The 19,889-nt window shown below is 44.4% G+C and overlaps 1 protein-coding gene and 1 long non-coding RNA gene across 2 annotated transcripts in view; both read left to right on the top strand.

The window, feature by feature from the left end:
• Positions 1-408: 408 nt before the first annotated feature.
• LOC124032428 lies at positions 409-13,924 on the top strand. The gene is made up of 3 exons (XR_006838277.1): positions 409-540; positions 7,546-7,623; positions 13,207-13,924. It is a non-coding gene; the product is annotated as an uncharacterized LOC124032428 (long non-coding RNA).
• A 3,036-nt stretch (positions 13,925-16,960) lies between these two features.
• The window catches only part of LOC124032427 (ubiquitin-like modifier-activating enzyme 1), a 43,123-nt gene continuing 40,194 nt past the window's right edge, over positions 16,961-19,889 (top strand). The window contains 1 exon segment of the mRNA XM_046344820.1: positions 16,961-17,240. The gene's annotated coding sequence lies outside the window, so the exon portion shown is untranslated.

Below are 19,889 nucleotides of genomic sequence, written 5' to 3'. Positions count from 1 at the left end.
GGGGGTACGGGGGTTCCTACTGCTCCTCTCTGTATGGCAGTGGGGGTGGAGGAGGGATGTATGGGGGACTGGAGCACGGAGGTGTTGGGGTCAGAGGTCATGGTAGTAGTACAGCTGATTGGCAGATGGACAGCGTGATCGAACAGATCGAGAAGCAAATGGCGGCGGTGCTGGAGAAGATCGAGGGGGACATGCCCTCACTCCTGGAACAGATCAGTGACTGCCCGCCGCCTCCCGAACTCCCCCGCAGCACACACATCTCCCCCTCCTCACGCTCCCGCTCCTCCCAACACCAACCATCTCACTCCTTCACCTCCTCCCTCACCTCCACTGCTACACCCCCACCCCTCCCCACATCTCCCAGACCACCTCTTCCCTCCCTCCCCCACCTCACCATCCCACCTCCATCCTACCCGCCTCCTTCCCTGCCCACCCGCTGCCCTGGTCAGCCAGTCGGTGAGCACAAGGAGAGAGACGGACAGAGGGGAGCAGTCCATTCCAGCCAATCCCCATCCGTGAGGCCAGGGAAGGGCCTATGAGGTGGGCAGGAGGGTGCTTGGGGTGGTTATGACGTTCCAATATCCACACTAGAACACCTCTTGGATTCTAGAATGTCTAATATGTTGCTGCATTCTAAGTTGTATGCCAGTGGATATTGGAGCAGAGCAATAGATGGGTTTTTCCAATCGAACAAGCGTTCATACCAGACACACTACACCAGAAACATGAGATACAGATTGTTCAATTAAATTGAAGAATCAGAAATTATATTTAATTGAAATGAATCTCCTGTATTGATTGGATTTAAATGGAATTGATCCCACCCCTGATTCCCTCTCGCATAGTTCAGTAATCTCAGACAACTAAATCTTCCCTCTCGCATAGTTTAGCAATTTCAGACAACTAAATCTTCCCTCTCTCATAGTTCAGTAATCTCAGACAACTAAATCTTCCCTCTCGCAAAGTTCAGCAATCTCAGACAACTAAATCTTCCCTCTCATAGTTCAGTAATCTCAGACTAAAGTCTTGCGTAATTGGTCAGATGCTCTATGTAATTCTGAGTCCACAAGTGTTAAGAGATCGGCACAAAGAGAACCGTAACAGAGATCCACCCTCTCTCTTTGTAAGTTATGGGTGAGTCTATGTCCCTGTATGTACCCTCCTCTTATGGGTGAGTCTATGTCCCTGTATGTACCCTCCTCTTACGGGTGAGTCTATGTCCCTGTATGTACCCTCCTCTTATGGGTGAGTCTATGTCCCTGTATGTACCCTCCTCTTACGGGTGAGTCTATATCCCTGTACATACCCTCCTCTTATGGGTGAGTCTATGTCCCTGTGTCCCTGTATGTACCCTCCTCTTATGGGTGAGTCTATGTCCCTGTGTCCCTGTATGTACCCTCCTCTTATGGGTGAGTCTATGTCCCTGTGTCCCTGTATGTACCCTCCTCTTATGGGTGAGTCTATGTCCCTGTATGTACCCTCCTCTTATGGGTGAGTCTATGTCCCTGTATGTACCCTCCTCTTATGGGTGAGTCTATGTCCCTGTATGTACCCTCCTCTTACGGGTGAGTCTATGTCCCTGTATGTACCCTCCTCTTATGGGTGAGTCTATGTCCCTGTATGTACCCTCCTCTTATGGGTGAGTCTATGTCCCTGTGTCCCTGTATGTACCCTCCTCTTATGGGTGAGTCTATATCCCTGTATGTACCCTCCTCTTATGGGTGAGTCTATGTCCCTGTATGTACCCTCCTCTTACGGGTGAGTCTATGTCCCTGTGTCCCTGTATGTGCCCTCGTCTTACGGGTGAGTCTATGTCCCTGTATGTACCCTCCTCTTATGGGTGAGTCTATGTCCCTGTATGTACCCTCCTCTTACGCGTGAGTCTATATCCCTGTATGTACCCTCCTCTTACGGGTGAGTCTATGTCCCTGTGTCCCTGTATGTACCCTCCTCTTATGGGTGAGTCTATGTCCCTGTATGTACCCTCCTCTTATGGGTGAGTCTATGTCCCTGTGTCCCTGTATGTACCCTCCTCTTATGGGTGAGTCTATGTCCCTGTATGTACCCTCCTCTTATGGGTGAGTCTATGTCCCTGTATGTGCCCCCCTCTTACGGGTGAGTCTATGTCCCTGTATGTACCCTCCTCTTATGGGTGAGTCTATGTCCCTGTGTCCCTGTATGTACCCTCCTCTTATGGGTGAGTCTATATCCCTGTATGTACCCTCCTCTTATGGGTGAGTCTATGTCCCTGTATGTACCCTCCTCTTACGGGTGAGTCTATGTCCCTGTGTCCCTGTATGTGCCCTCCTCTTACGGGTGAGTCTATGTCCCTGTATGTACCCTCCTCTTATGGGTGAGTCTATGTCCCTGTATGTACCCTCCTCTTACGCGTGAGTCTATATCCCTGTATGTACCCTCCTCTTATGGGTGAGTCTATGTCCCTGTATGTACCCTCCTCTTACGACATTTGAAAGATGCTAACACCTGCTAAAGATGCTAACACCTGCTAAAGATGCTAACACCTGCTAAAGATGCTAACACCTGCTAAAGATTTGTCCAAAGCACCGTAACGAATGCTTGTCATTATTTCACACATCCTGTTGTATCATCATGACAGATCTACGGTACAGTTTGTTTACGTAAAGATGTTGGATCTTAACTTGATTTCTCGTAGCAGAGTATTTTCCTGATGCATCAGGAAATTCAAATGAGCCTTGTGAGTAGGATTGCAAAATTCTACTTTCAATAAATTCCCTGATTTTCCAGAAATCCCAATTGGAGGATTCACAGAATCAGGAGGGAAATAAGCAGGAAATCCGGAATCCTCCAACCAGGATTTCAGGAAAACCAGGGAATTTATTGAAAGTTCACAGAATTTTGCAACCTTACTCGTGAGTGGTTGAAAATGAGTAGTTCTCTTTCTCTCCATCGGGGGGCAGTCTAGTCTTTGGGATCAGGGCCTGCTATCAAAATAATGTTCTCTCTCGCTCACTCAAATGTCTTACATTTTTGTACATTTGAATGTTTCAGTAGTATCTGAATGCAACCATACACATCAACAACAACCGCGGTTTGATATAGCTTTATAACACAACCTAAAATAACTTAACAAAACCTATATCCCTCATTTCTTCAGACTTCCATAGCTCCCAGGCTCTGAGGCTTTAGAGGGTATCACTGCTCATGACAGCGCCTCATGTAACTCCTTCCCTGAGAAATCTTTTAGTCCCAGGAACTGCTCTGCGGCGTCCATCTTACGCGTAGCATCCATGAATCCTGCCAGAGGGAAGCCAACTCTACAGCCTCCATTGAAGACCTTCCCAACACCATGGAGTCCTCAAAGAGTGCCTTTTCATTCCCTCCGCACTTCTCGACAACCTCTGCATGTGAAACGTTCTCTCTTTCGAGACTTCACGGCTTCTTCATAACATACACCATGACTTTCTTTTCCACAACTTCTCCATCTGGGATTCCTCCGCCTGCTGTCTCTCTCTCTAAATGTCCAATAAATAAAATACAATTTCTTACAGTAAAGTATGTATATCAAATCAACGTCTATTTGTCCCAATTTCTTACAGTAAAGTATGTATATCAAATCAACGTCTATTTGTCACGTGCGCCAAATACATCAGGTGAAATGCTGACTTACAGGCTCTAAGAGACACCTGAAACCCCACCTCTTTAAGGAATACCTAGGACGGCTCTAACCAACCGTACAAAAATGTATTAGAACAAGTAAAGAAATAAAAACAACAGTAAAAAGACAGTGAAAAATAAGTCTATACACAGTAGAGAGGCTATATACAGTAGAGAGGCTATATACAGTAGAGGTTATATACAGTAGAGGGGCTATACACAGTAGAGAGGCTATATACAGTAGAGGTTATATACAGTAGAGAGGTTATATACAGTAGAGGGGCTATACACAGTAGAGGCTATATACAGTAGAGGTTATATACAGTAGAGAGGTTATATACAGTAGAGGGGCTATACACAGTAGAGAGGCTATATACAGTAGAGGGGCTATATACAGTAGAGGGGCTATATACAGTAGAGAGGCTATATACAGTAGAGGTTATATACAGTAGAGAGGTTATATACAGTAGAGAGGCTATACACAGTAGAGAGGCTATACACAGTAGAGAGGCTATATACAGTAGGGGCTATATACAGTAGAGAGGCTATATACAGTAGAGAGGATATATATACAGTAGAGAGGCTATATACAGTAGGGGCTATATACAGTAGAGAGGCTATATACAGTAGGGGCTATATACAGTAGAGAGGCTATATACAGTAGAGAGGCTATATACAGTAGAGAGGCTGTATACAGTAGAGAGGCTATATACAGTAGAGAGGCTATATACAGTAGGGGCTATATACAGTAGAGAGGCTATATACAGTAGAGAGGCTATATACAGTAGAGGCTATATACAGTAGAGAGGATATATACAGTAGAGAGGCTATATACAGTAGAGAGGCTATATACAGTAGAGAGGTTATATACAGTAGAGAGGTTATATACAGTAGAGAGGCTATATACAGTAGAGGCTATATACAGTAGAGGGGCTATATACAGTAGAGGGGCTATATACAGTAGAGGGGCTATATACAGTAGAGGGGCTATATACAGTAGAGAGGCTATATACAGTAGAGAGGTTATATACAGTAGAGAGGCTATATACACTAGAGGCTATATACAGTAGAGGGGCTATATACAGTAGAGAGCTATATACAGTAGAGGGGCTATATACAGTAGAGCGGCTATATACTGTAGAGAGACTATATACAGTAGAGGGGCTATATACAGTAGAGGCTATATACAGTAGAGAGGCTATGTACAGTAGAGAGGCTATATGCAGTAGAGGGGCTATATACAGTAGAGGCTATATACAGTAGAGAGGCTATAACAGTAGAGAGGCTTTATACAGTAGAGAGGCTATATACAGTAGAGAGACTGTATACAGTAGAGTGGCTATATACATTAGAGAGGCTATATACAGTAGAGGGGCTATATACAGTAGAGGAGCTATATACAGTAGAGGGGCTATATACAGTAGAGGCTATATACAGTAGAGAGGCTATATACAGTAGAGAGGCTATATACAGTAGAGGGGCTATATACAGTAGAGGGGCTATATACAATAGAGAGGCTATATACAATAGAGAGGTTATATACAGTAGAGGGGCTATATACAGTAGAGGGGCTATATACAGTAGAGGGGCTATATACAGTAGATGGGCTATATACAGTAGATGGGCTATATACAGTAGAGGCTATATACAGTAGAGGCTATATACAGTAGAGAGGTTATATACAGTAGAGGAGCTATATACAGTAGAGGAGCTATATACAGTAGAGGGGCTATATACAGTAGAGGCTATATACAGTAGAGAGGCTATATACAGTAGAGAGGCTATATACAGTAGAGGGGCTATATACAGTAGAGGGGCTATATACAGTAGAGGGGCTATATACAATAGAGAGGCTATGTACAATAGAGAGGTTATATACAGTAGAGGGGCTATATACAGTAGAGGGGCTATATACAGTAGAGGGGCTATATACAGTAGAGGCTATATACAGTGGAGGGGCTATATACAGTAGAGGAGCTATATACAGTAGAGGAGCTATATACAGTAGAGGGGCTATATACAGTAGAGGCTATATACAGTAGAGAGGCTATATACAGTAGAGAGGCTATATACAGTAGAGGGGCTATATACAATAAAGAGACTATATACAATAGAGAGGTTATATACAGTAGAGGGGCTATATACAGTAGAGGGGCTATATACAGTAGAGGGGCTATATACAGTAGAGGCTATATACAGTAGATGGGCTATATACAGTAGAGGCTATATACAGTAGAGGCTATATACAGTAGAGGCTATATACAGTAGATGGGCTATATACAGTAGAGGCTATATACAGTAGAGGCTATATATATAAACCTCTGCCCGTAGTCTTTGACTCTCAACCAAATGAGAACTGCTCGTCGTCGTGGGAACCTCCCTATGACATCATCTTTTAGGGAGCTGTAAATGAGGAGACCAAAACTGGTTGCAAGTGCGGGTGAATTTAGCCCCCTATTGATGGTTTAACAAACATCACATGGCGATAATAAGAATCCTGCCATACAACAGGCTGACGACACCGTTCGCGTCGCATGCGCGAGTGCTGCAAAATACATCTAGAAATCTATATTATTCAATTATTGCACCCACACTGCTCACGTCTGCGTTGCCAAGGGCTAAAATAGAAGTCAGTTCTATTTCTGATGCAAATTACGCTGCAAGTCCTGCCTCTCCCATCTCCTCATCGGTTTATAGAAGCAGGTACCCACATGCCATCTCCTCATTGGTTATACCCACGTGGGTGACTGAAAGACGAACGAGGTCAGTGGCGGTAATGCACCTAATTCATGAAAGTTGCCAATCGCAATATAAGGTCAAGAGATGAAAAAGCCTGGAAGGATGAGAGACCGAGAAACAATTCGGTTGACCGTTTTATGTGTGGATTAATTGGCGGAATAGAGGACCTTGTGCATTTCAGGTAAAATAACAACTCAATGTTTATATCCCAGGACAAATTAGCTAGCAACAGCAAGCTAGCTAAATAGGACAAATTAGTTAGCAAGTGGAAGCTAGCTAGCTAAATAGGACAAATTATATAGCAAGTGGAAGCTAGCTAGCTAAATAGGACAAATTAGATAGCAAGTGGAAGCTAGCTAGCTAAATAGGACAAATTAGATAGCAAGTGGAAGCTAGCTAGCTAAATAGGACAAATTAGATAGCAAGTGGAAGCTAGCTAGCTAAATAGGACAAATTAGATAGCAAGTGGAAGCTAACTAGCTAAATTGCCACAAAGGTTTAATGCTTTTCGACCTGTCCCCAAATTAATGTAATTGGTTCAGAGTTTGTTTTGATATTTTAACCTGCGTGTCGTGATCGCGTTTGGTGTCGGGGCAGAAAATACAAGAAGACACTTCTGAGAGCAGTCTTACAGCGTCTACAAATCAAATCAAATTTTATTTGTCACATACACATGGTTAGCAGATGTTAATGCGAGTGTAGCGAAATGCTTGTGCTTCTAGTTCCGACAATGCAGTGATAACCAACAAGTAATCTAACTAACAATTCCAAAACTACTGTCTTATACACAGTGTAAGGGGGATGTTTCTCGGGATGTTTCTTTCACCGGGGAGGCCGTTACATCTTATTAACGGTGTTTTATCTTATTTATTGGCAGACAGAAGTCCCCGCTTGGGATAACATTTTCCAGACGAATAACTTCCCGAAATGTCAATAGAAAGTTTATTTTATTTATAAAATGATGTTAAAATGTGGGATGTGATAGCTATTCGCTAGCGGGCCGATCTCAGACCTGCTTATCGGCTGTTTAGAGATGAACAACTGAACTATCTAATCATAGATTCAGCGATGTGTCAATTGTGAAAACCCGGACAGTTTTTAAATGATGAATTGGTAACTTGCTACCCAGCTAAAGACATGTAGCAAATCCCCCCCCCCATTTGTTTTCAGGGACTAAAATGGGCACCTGATTGCATTTGACTTCATTGCATTGGTTTGGAAGGAGAAAACAGCCCGGCTCATTTGGAGGTAAGACATTTTATTAACATCTGATGGAGAGAAAAAAACTAAATGTAGGAAATGCAGCCAGCTGTGTTCAATCTAGACCTGCTAGCCAGCCAAGTTATGTTTTCTGTTGAGGAGTCTGTTTTGCTCGGGAGCTGCATGCAGTATCTGTTCACCTCTTCCCCTATTGTGTTGGACCATTGCGGTTCGTGCTACTAGTTAAAAAAACGTATAGGCTATGTTATTCTACTCTTACTGTAAACAACTTGACCAAGTCTAAAATATGCAGAAACTGTTAACATGATGATTGCACACTAATGAATAGAGTTGTGGCTTCAGCAACTTGAACCAGCACTAAAAAAGTGAGCAGTGAGGGGTTAATTTCGCCCCTCGTCTCGGCTTGTGAGCAGTGAGGGGTTAATTTCTCGTCTCGGCTTGTGAGCAGTGAGGGGTTAATTTCTCCCCTCGTCTCGGCTTGTGAGCAGTGAGGGGTTAATTTCGCCCCTCGTCTCGGCTTGTGAGCAGTGAGGGGTTAATTTCTCCCCTCGTCTCGGCTTGTGAGCAGTGAGGGGTTAATTTCTCCCCTCGTCTCGGCTTGTGAGCAGTGAGGGGTTAATTTCTCCCCTCGTCTCGGCTTGTGAGCAGTGAGGGGTTCATTTCTCCCCTCGTCTCGGCTTGTGAGCAGTGAGGGGTTAATTTCTCCCCTCGTCTCGGCTTGTGAGCAGTGAGGGGTTCATTTCTCCCCTCGTCTCCGCTTACCTAGTAAATTATGAAGCTCATTCTTAAAATACAAGATGTGATTTCTGTCCCAAGGGGATTTGAACTGTGTTCAAGTCTTCAATTTAGACCACAATTAGTTGAATTAGGTGTTAGTGAAGGGCTGGTACAAAAACCGGTAAAACTCCTGTCCCGTCAATAACAAAAAAATGGCTGTCATAACTACATTTGCACTCATGTACTGAACAAGTTTATGAATGTTGGAAGTTCATTTCCTTGAGATGTCCCTCACTTGGGAATTATTTTCTACAATGGACTGTGTTTAAAGGACTCATGCACACATACAGGAAAACCAATAAACATTTGCATTTTTTTTAAATTGAAAATGACAAGTGTTGATGTCTCCACGTGTTTCTGGTTCTGAGGCAGTTAATAACCCACTGTTCCTAGGCTGTCATTGAAAGGCGGGGTCATCTGGGGTCTGCAGGTCATCCAATCAATGAGAGAGAAGGGCATCAATGATATTGCAATGTGGCAGGGTAGCCTAGTGGTTAGAGCGTTGGACTAGTAACCGGAAGGTTGCAAGTTCAAACCCCCGAGCTGACAAGGTACAAATCTAGGCCGTCATTAAAAATAAGAATTTGTTCTTAACTGACTTGCCTAGTTAAATAAAGAATAAATAAAATGCTGGATTCATATCATATAATATATGTTCCTGTTTTGATATGCGTTTATAATTATATTGGACATGTTATCCGTTATCACATGCCAGTATGTGTTTTGTATCCAGTGCATGTAGCTCACATTAGGATGAAGTAGCCTAGTTCTTCTGATGCCTAGTTCTTCTGATGCCCAGGCCTTCTGATGCCTAGTTCTTCTGATGCCTAGTTCTTCTGATGCCTAGTTCTTCTGATGCCTAGTTCTTCTGATGCCTAGTTCTTCTGATGCCTAGGCCTTCTGATGCCTAGTTCTCCTGATGCCTAGGCCTTCTGATGCCTAGTTCTCCTGATGCCTAGGCCTTCTGATGCCTAGTTCTTCTGATGCCTAGTTCTTCTGATGCCTAGTTCTTCTGATGCCTAGTTCTTCTGATGCCTAGTTCTTCTGATGCCTAGTTCTTCTGATGCCTAGTTCTTCTGATGCCTAGGCCTTCTGATGCCCAGGCCTTCTGATGCCTAGTTCTTCTGATGCCTAGGCCTTCTGATGCCTAGTCCTTCTGATGCCTAGTTCTTCTGATGCCTAGTTCTTCTGATGCCTAGTTCTTCTGATGCCTAGTTCTTCTGATGCCTAGGCCTTCTGATGCCTAGTTCTTCTGATGCCTAGTTCTTCTGATGCCTAGTTCTTCTGATGCCTAGTTCTTCTGATGCCTAGTTCTTCTGATGCCTAGGCCTTCTGATGCCTAGTTCTTCTGATGCCTAGTTCTTCTGATGCCTAGTTCTTCTGATGCCTAGTTCTTCTGATGCCTAGGCCTTCTGATGCCTAGTTCTTCTGATGCCTAGGCCTTCTGATGCCTAGTTCTTCTGATGCCTAGTTCTTCTGATGCCTAGGCCTTCTGATGCCTAGTTCTTCTGATGCCTAGTTCTTCTGATGCCTAGTTCTTCTGATGCCTAGGCCTTCTGATGCCTAGTCCTTCTGATGCCTAGTCCTTCTGATGCCTAGGCCTTCTGATGCCTAGTTCTTCTGATGCCTAGGCCTTCTGATGCCTAGTCCTTCTGATGCCTAGTCCTTCTGATGCCTAGTTCTTCTGATGCCTAGTTCTTCTGATGCCTAGTTCTTCTGATGCCTAGGCCTTCTGATGCCTAGTCCTTCTGATGCCTAGTCCTTCTGATGCCTAGGCCTTCTGATGCCTAGTTCTTCTGATGCCTAGTCCTTCTGATGCCTAGTCCTTCTGATGCCTAGTCCTTCTGATGCCTAGGCCTTCTGATGCCTAGTTCTTCTGATGCCTAGGCCTTCTGATGCCTAGTTCTTCTGATGCCTAGGCCTTCTGATGCCTAGTTCTTCTGATGCCTAGTTCTTCTGATGCCTAGTTCTTCTGATGCCTAGTTCTTCTGATGCCTAGGCCTTCTGATGTCTAGTTCTTCTGATGCCTAGTTCTTCTGATGCCTAGTTCTCCTGATGCCTAGGCCTTCTGATGCCTAGGCCTTCTGATGCCTAGTTCTTCTGATGCCTAGTCCTTCTGATGCCTAGGCCTTCTGATGCCTAGTTCTTCTGATGCCTAGGCCTTCTGATGCCTAGTTCTTCTGATGCCTAGTTCTTCTGATGCCTAGTTCTTCTGATCTAGTCAGATTGCATCATATCACCTTTCAATACTAGTAATCAACTAATATAGAAGTTATCTTGAACAATCGTTGTCATTTTAATAATATGCACGGGTTGGGTATTCGTAAGAATGAATCACAATGCAAGCCTACTCATTACAAAAATACTATATTTTCACAGTGAAACACCACTATTCTGGCTATTAATCTTTCTTAATACGGTCAGTAAAATAGCTAAATATCATATCTAAAAAAATGTATAGGCAATATGATATCAGGCAAGTTTTCCTGTTAAAGTTTACAACTCTTGTATTCGGTGCATATGATTACATTTGAGGATGTAGCAGCAGACGAGGCAACACAGAGGAGGAACTTATATCATACAATCATTATTCTGGTTGGTGTCAACTTCATCATTTAACAGGGACTGAAGAGATTGACTCTGTTACTTGATGTTTGTGTCTGATATTTGCATTTTTGGTGTAGTTGTTCACTGAATTCCTAACAGTAGTTACTCACGCTGGTACAGTGGCTACCAACGTCTCGCGCTCGGTGGAATCTGTTATCACATGATGCTGCCTTCGAATCGCATCCCAAGTGTCAGTAACCTACTGGAAAAGTGTTACCGACTAAGGTAGCAGCCTGTGGAGGTAGACAGGGAGACGGCAGTCTCTGGAGGTAGACAGGGAGACGGCAGCCTGTGGAGGTAGACAGTGAGACGGCAGTCTCTGGAGGTAGACAGGGAGACGGCAGCCTGTGGAGGTAGACAGGGAGACGACAGTCTCTGGAGGTAGACAGGGAGACGGCAGCCTGTGGAGGTAGACAGGGAGACGGCAGCCTGTGGAGGTAGACAGGGAGACGGCAGCCTGTGGAGGTAGACAGGGAGACGGCAGCCTGTGGAGGTAGACAGGGAGACGACAGTCTTTGGAGGTAGACAGGGAGACGGCAGTCTTTGGAGGTAGACAGGGAGACGGCAGTCTCTGGAGGTAGACAGGGAGACGGCAGTCTTTGGGATTGTTCAATAATAACAGTAGGCGACCAACGTTAGTTTCCGTTCATAGAAAGGGTCAAAACGATTTCCCAGCACTGAGCACGAACTCGTGATGCTCGAAGCCGAAGCGAGCTGCTCAGACCACTGCGCTATGGCAGTTCACAATGCTCTAGCAAGCCCTTAGAGTACTTGATTATACTTGATGGTCTGAGGTCGGTTGGTTTGCAGAGTCTTCCCCCAACCATAGCCCCCTAGGTACAGTACTGCATTGTATAGCCTGCAACCACCGCTTCCAGCTTCACCCTGGGTACGGTACTGCATTGTATAGCCTGCAACCACCCCTTCCAGTTTCACCCTAGGTACGGTACTGCATTGTATAGCCTGCAACCACCCCTTCCAGCTTCACCCTAGGTACGGTACTGCATTGTATAGCCTGCAACCACCTCTTCCAGCTTCACCCTGCATTGTATAGCCTGCAACCACGCTTCCAGCTTACTGCATTGTATAGCCTGCAACCACCTCTTCCAGATTCACGCTAGGTACGGTACTGCATTGTATAGCCTGCAACCACCCCTTCCAGCTTCACCCTGGGTACGGTACTGCATTGTATAGCCTGCAACCACCTCTTCCAGCTTCACCCTGGCAGCAGTTCTAAATATTAAATATTCATTCAAATCCTCCAGCAGCAGGATTATTTTCCTCCTTTTGACAAAATGGGTCAAATTAAGGTCCACCATCTGTAGTCTGTCCAGGAGACATTCAAAGTGAGCGGATGATGATCAGATGCTTCCCTCCACACGTACAGAACACATGTGTGGTCTTGTCCCTTTTCCAAAGTGTACCTATGATGAAAATTACAGGCCTCTCTCATCTTTTTAAGTGGGAGAACTTGCACAGAACACATTTGTGGTCTTGTCCCTTTTCCAAAGTGTACCTATGATGAGAATTACAGGCCTCTCTCATCTTTTTAAGTGGGAGAACTTGCACAGAACACGTGTGATCTTGTCCCTTTTCCAACGTGTACCTATGATTAAAATTACAGGCCTCTCTCATCTTTTTAAGTGGGAGAACTTGCACAGAACACATGTGTGGTCTTGTCCCTTTTCCAACGTGTCAATAAAACTAACTATATAAAGGCTACACCGAGTGGACAAAACATTAAGAACACCAGAATCTGTTGTTCTGCACCTGAACAAGGCAGTTAACCCACTGTTCCTAAGCCGTCATTGGAAATAACAATTTGTTCTTTACTGACTTGCTTAATTAAGTAAAACAATTAAATATTTTTTTGGGGGGTCATGGACTCTACAAGGTGTTAAGTGTTCCACAGGGGTGCTCCAACGCTGCCCACAGTTGTGTCAAGTTGGCTGGATGTCCTTTGGGTGGTGGACCATTCTTGATATATATGGGGAAACTGTTGAGCGTGGGGAAAAACCCAGCAGCGTTGCAGTTCTTTACACAAACCGGTGTGCCTGGCACCTACTACCATACCTCGTTCAAAGACACTTAAATATTTTGTCTTGTCCATTCGCCCTCTGAATGGCACACATACACAATCCATGTCCCTTAAAAATCCTTCTTTAATGAACCCGTCTCCTCTTCATCTACTCTGATTGAACTTTTGGTATCTTTGTTCTTTCTTAGGATCCCCGTAAGCTGCTGCAAAAGCTACTCTTCCTGGGAAAGGGGGGTCCACAGGAAGATTAATACCAACAGCTCGTAGCTTTCACCTGGATTCACATGGTCTATAGTCTATATCATGGAAAGAGACGGTGTTCTTAATGTTTTGTAAACTCAGTATACGTACAGTATATTTAACTATGATTTAAACGTTGTTCCCCGTGTCATGACTAGCTGGGACATCTATAGTATGTACACGAGTACAGAATAGTTTTACATGTTATCTGGCAGAGTGGGGTTTGATCTTGAGAAAGCATGTTGGGTGTGTTGATATTTAGATCACCCCCCCCCTAAAAAAACGACTTAGGTAAAAGTACTTGAAAGTACTACTTAAGTACTTTACACTACTGGCTTTACACTAGGTATGTACTGTATACTCTGTCCGTCTGTAAGACGGGTACGGCCCCAAATACTTATTTTACACACTTTGGTCCTTTTCTCTTGATTTGTTGATATTGGTGTTGATTCTACTGTCTATTGATCCTCTCTTTCTGATGTGAATACTCTCTGTGTTTTCTTTCTGGGGACTGTATGTGGTCCCTCCCTCCCTGTCTGGCACCCTATTGCCTGTTCAGTGCACTGCAAGGACCTTTTGGTCAAAACGTAGTGCACTAATTAGGGAATAGAGGACCATTTCAAACGTAGTCTCTGAGTTGTAAGACTGGGTTTTGTGTTTCTCTCCCTCTAGATCAGATATTGTTACTATTACTATTTTCAGATGTCTGACTGCAAGTCTTTCAATAAAAAGTCTAAAACACTTCTTCTTCTTTTAGTTGCTGTGGCTCTCTGATTTTTGATATGCATGCCGGTGCTCTCTGCATCTCATGAGATGTGTCTGCGATATCCGATATTTACCCTTAACACGACTGTATGTACACACACACACACACACACACACACACACACACACACACACACACACACACACACACACACACACACACACACACACACACACACACACACACACACACACACACACACACACACACACACACACACACACGCTAAACAATAGACCATTTGACAGCTATAGTACTTATGGATCATTGCAAGACTACAGTAACTGAGAAAAGGTCACAGTAACCCAAGAAAAGGTCACATTAACAGGGGTCAAAGCCCCCCCCCCAAAAAAAATGTGAGTGTTTTGGGACAAACATTTAAAATTACTTCTGAGGTAAACACAGGCTTAGGAGATCTTATGCGATTTGCATATTAGCATTCCCAGTCACGTGAAATCCATAGATTAGGTAGGGCCTAATGAATTTATTTCAGATGACTGATTTCCTCATATAAACTGTAACAGTAAAATATTAGAAATGGTTGCGTTTTATATTTTTGTTAGGTGTAAAATGTTGTTGATCAATCCCTTGTTTTCTCCTATTACAGTCATTAAACTCCGTAACTATTTTAAAGTTACCATTAGTGAAATCCCTGAGTGGTTTCCTTCTTCTCCAGCAACTGAGTTAAGAAGGACCCTGGCATATTTGTAGTGACTGGATGTATTGATACACCTGTTGAATGTAAAACGAGGGAGAGCTCGGTTTGTTGTTTTGGGAAGTTTTTAAAGTCTCTTGGAAAGGTTTGGTTACTAGCTAGCTACCTTTTGAGATTGGATACCGTGAGACGGTTGGCATCAGTTGCTGGGACCGCTACTATCTATCCCGTGATCCTGCCGACCAAGCCCGGGTCTGAGGGGCTGCTTGGTGTAGCAGCTAGCCAAATGGGTCTTCCAAATGGACGATGACCCCAAGCATACTTCCAAAGTTGTGGCAAAATGGCTTAAGGAAAACAAAGTCAAGGTATTGGAGTGGCCATCACAAAGCTCTGACCTCAATCCTGTATAATATTTGTGGGCAGAACTGAAAAAGCGTGTGCGAGCAAGGAGGCCTCCAAACCTGACTCAGTTACACCAGCTCTGTCAGGAGGAATGGGCCAAAATTCACCCAACTTATTGAGGGAAGCTTGAGGAAGGCTACCTGTTTGACCCAAGTTAAACAATTTAAATGCAATGCTACCAAATACTAATTGAGTGTATGTAAACTTCTGACCCACTGGGAATGTGATGAAAGAAATAAAAGCTGAAATAAATCATTATTTCTACTATTATTCTGACATTTCACATTCAGAGTTTGCATATTTCACATTTCATAAGAATTTTTACTTGGTTTAAATGTCAGGAATTGTGAAAAACTGAGTTTAAATGTAGTTGACTAAGGTGTATGTAAACTTCCGACTTCAACTGTATATGCTTCAGTAAGGTTGGCTTTTTAGCATTCATACCAATGGTTCCGCAGAAATGGAACATGAATCACAGACAATAGATTTGAAATTTTAATTTAATTTAATCCTTGTGGTGGGTCGGGCGCCTGCAAGCTGACGTTGGTCGCCATTTTCCGTGTTTCCTCCGACACATTGGTGCGGCTGGCTTCCGGGTTAAGCGGTGTGTCAAGAAGCAGTGCGGCTTGGCATGGTCGTGTTTTGGAGGACACATTGCCCTCGAGCTTCGTCTGTCCCGAGTCCGTATGGGAGTTGCAGCGATGAGACAAGACTAACTACCAATTGGATATCATGAAATTACCCGTTAAGAAGATACATTGCTGGAATGGATAGGGTTTATGACTTTGCAGTAGTGCAGAGGAGACAAAATCGCTTTTGTCAAGAAGGTGACCATCATTGGTCAAGACCAGATCACTTTTTGTCAAGACAGTGACCATCATTGGTCAAGACCAGATCACTTTTTGTCAAGACAGTGACCATCATTGGTCAAGACCAGATCACTTTTTGTCAAGACAGTGACCATCATTGGTCAAGACCAGATCACTTTTTGTCAAGACAGTGACCATCATTGGTCAAGACCAGATCACTTTTTGTCAAGACAGTGACCATCATTGGTCAAGACCAGATCACTTTTGTCAAGTCCTTTCAGAGTGTTACATTATGGGGGTAAAAATTGTCCGACTTTTGCATGAACTTTAGTGATCAAAGGTCAAAGGTCATGAAGATTTGACTGCAAGTTTCTGTAGTTGCTTCACCAACGTCATCCTTCGCCTGCATTGTGGGAGGCTCTATTGTCAACCAATCAGTAAAGTGTTTTTGTTTGACCCATGCAAATGTGACCGAAACAGAAACTAATTTAGCAACATATTGTTGTAGGTCTATACTGTGGAAACTTACGAATGAATGTGACGAGTCTCTATCACCAATTGATTGTACTAATATTTTCAGTTTGAGTGAGTGATATGTTGGTTGGAGAGGTGTTTATTGCGACATTATAAAACACACTTATGTTGCATTGAGCATTGCTGTTGGAAAACCACATCAGTGTCCGACTTTCGGCTGTCGCAGATGTGCCTCCTCTGCCTTACCACTCAAACAAGCCCGATGTCTCAACTAAATTCCAATCTTTCTTGTGCCTACATGTCCCATCAGGCAGTCATTGCGTCATGACACGTCTGGGCCAGACTAATGTATGCCAAAAGTACGGGGGGGGTGGTAAAATATTTTCTAATACATTTTCACAAAAAAATACATATTTCAATGTTCATAGCGGAATAAAAAATATTACAAAAAAAATAGTTGATTTTGTCAGTGTTCTAATCAATATATTTCAATTCGTGTAATTAAATTTACTAGCTAAGATACCTACATGTCAATGTTTTATTTTGTTCAAAGCACCACCACGTTTTGGGACGTGAGCGCTCGTTCATTCCACCGTGCACATGTTGCTGCTTTGCTTTCCATCGGAAGAACTACGAAGCGGTGCTGGAAAAAAGCCCTAATGTCTATGGGAATAATAGCCGGACAGGCAGTGTGAAAAACTCACTCAGATCCCACAACTTTGACAAGACATTGATCTTTTTTTTTTTTTCTTTTTTTTTTTCTAATCGTTGAGATTAATTGTTACGTTTGTTGTTGTTTATTTTATTTTTATATACCTAGACGAGGTTTTGTTTGTTTTTGATACTACGGATCAGGCCTGAATAATATCGGATGTGGTGAGTTATGTCGCTAATGCTTAGTTTAACAGTGGTGCTAATTTAGTTAGCTAGATGTAGCTACTTGCTAACGACACAAGTCCAATGTATATCAACGTTAACCGGTCAATTAACGTTAGTTACTTAGACCAACAACAACAACAACAAAAAAAAACACTACAAATGTCCTTTCTTCGATAGCCTGCTCTCTACATACATTAAACAGGTTAACGGTAAGTACTTGGGCCAACTTTAGTATAGCTAACGTCGTTAGCAAACCACTGGCTAGCCAACGACAATCTACGTTACTGTTAGCTTGGTTAGCTAGCACCATGCTAACTGGAGTCCATTGCCAACTAGCCAGCTCGGAATTGACGGATTCACTTCACTAGATAGCCAGATTAAAATGGGTTAGCTTGTGGTTACAATCGTCGGCTTTGTTAGGACATGGAGCCAGGAGCAGCTAGTTAGCTAGTTAGCTATACCCATGTCGTTAATTTAACGTTATTGATGAACTCGTGTGGTAAACGTTACAGGAACATTCACAAGTCGTTGTGTGTAATGAATGTTTTAAGGCTTGTAGAATATTTTTTGGGGGGGTTGTTGGGGGTGATTAGTCTAAACTAACATAAAAGGGGTCGATTTGAATTTCTACTGCGACAGAGATCCGAACCCTTTGCCACGGCCTCTCTCCCCCCCTCCTCCCCCCCCCCCCCCCTCTCCTCCCCTCCCCCTCCACCTCCTCCTCTATCTCCTCCTCTATCTCCTCCTCCACCCCCCCCTCCTCCTCTATCCCCCCCCCTCTCCCCCCATCCTCCTCTATCCCCCCCCCTCCTCTATCTCCCCCTCCACCCCCTCCTCTATCCCCCCCTCCTCCTCTATCCCCCCCCTCCTCCTCTATCCCCCCCCTCTCCTCCTCTAGCCCCCCTTCTCCTCCTCCCCTCCCTCTCCTCCTCCTCCTCTGCACCCGAGAAGAAGCGGCCCACTTGGGCCTTTGTGTCATTTGCCAACCCCCCCACCCCTAACATTAATTTGCCTCTATTATACTAAGGATGCTCACCCCGTAACCCTACAATATGGCTAAGTACTTCCATATTCACTTGGCTTGTGAGCTAAATCTATCATAGCCGGCTATTGTTTGCAATAGAATGTTGAAAAACATTCGACCATAACAGAAAATCAAGTACCGTATCAACTCGTTTCGACCCAGTGATGTGGTCTTTCACAAGCATGGACATCCTGCACCCATACTAGTGAGCAAGCACTGCAACCTACGGGTAGAATGAGCAAGCACTGCAACCTATGGGTAGAATGAGCAAGCACTGCAACCTACTGGTAGAATGAGCAAGCACTGCAACCTACTGGTAGAATGAGCAAGCACTGCAACCTACTGGTAGAATGAGCAAGCACTGCAACCTACTGGTAGAATGAGCAAGCACTGCAACCTACTGGTAGAATGAGCAAGCACTGCAACCTACTGGTAGAATGAGCAAGCACTGCAACCTACTGGTAGAATGAGCAAGCACTGCAACCTACTGGTAGAATGAGCAAGCACTGCAACCTATGGGTAGAATGAGCAAGCACTGCAACCTACGGGTAGAATGAGCAAGCACTGCAACCTACGGGTAGAATGAGCAAGCACTGCAACCTACGGGTAGAATGAGCAAGCACTGCAACCTAGAATGAGCAAGCACTGCAACCTACGGGTAGAATGAGCAAGCACTGCAACCTACGGGTAGAATGAGAGCACTGCAATAGAAGCAAGCACTGCAACCTACGGGTAGAATGAGCAAGCACTGCAACCTACGGGCACTAGAATGAGCAAGCACTGCAACCTACGGGTAGAATGAGCAAGCACTGCAACCTACGGGTAGAATGAGCAAGCACTGCAACCTACGGGTAGAATGAGCAAGCACTGCAACCTACGGGTAGAATGAGCAAGCACTGCAACCTACGGGTAGAATGAGCAAGCACTGCAACCTACGGGTAGAATGAGCAAGCACTGCAACCTACGGGTAGAATGAGCAAGCACTGAGCAAGCACTGCAACCGGGTAGAATGAGCAAGCACTGGGTAGAATGAGCAAGCACTGCAACCTACGGGTAGAATGAGCAAGCACTGCAACCTACGGGTAGAATGAGCAAGCACTGCAACCTACGGGTAGAATGAGCAAGCACTGCAACCGGGTAGAATGAGCAAGCACGGGTAGAATGAGCAAGCACTGCAAGCAACCTACGGGTAGAATGAGCAAGCACTGCAACCTACGGGTAGAATGACTGCGGGTAGAATGAGCAAGCACTGCAACCTACGGGTAGAATGAGCAAGCACTGCAACCTACGGGTAGAATGAGCAAGCACTGCAACGGGTAGAATGAGCAAGCACTGGGTAGAATGAGCAAGCACTGCAACCTACGGGTAGAATGAGCAAGCACTGCAACCTGAGCAAGCACGGGTAGAATGAGCAAGCACTGCAACCGGGTAGAATGAGCAAGCACTGGGTAGAATGAGCAAGCACTGCAACCTACGGGTAGAATGAGCAAGCACTGCAACCTACGGGTAGAATGAGCAAGCACTGCAACCTACGGGTAGAATGAGCAAGCACTGCAACCTACGGGTAGAATGAGCAAGCACTGCAACCTACGGGTAGAATGCACTGCGGGTAGAATGAGCAC

The sequence above is a fragment of the Oncorhynchus gorbuscha genome, linkage group LG03, assembly GCF_021184085.1.
Source record: "Oncorhynchus gorbuscha isolate QuinsamMale2020 ecotype Even-year linkage group LG03, OgorEven_v1.0, whole genome shotgun sequence".
NCBI classification, from domain to species: Eukaryota; Metazoa; Chordata; class Actinopteri; order Salmoniformes; family Salmonidae; genus Oncorhynchus; species Oncorhynchus gorbuscha.
This window is presented reverse-complemented; position numbering and strand designations above follow the sequence as displayed.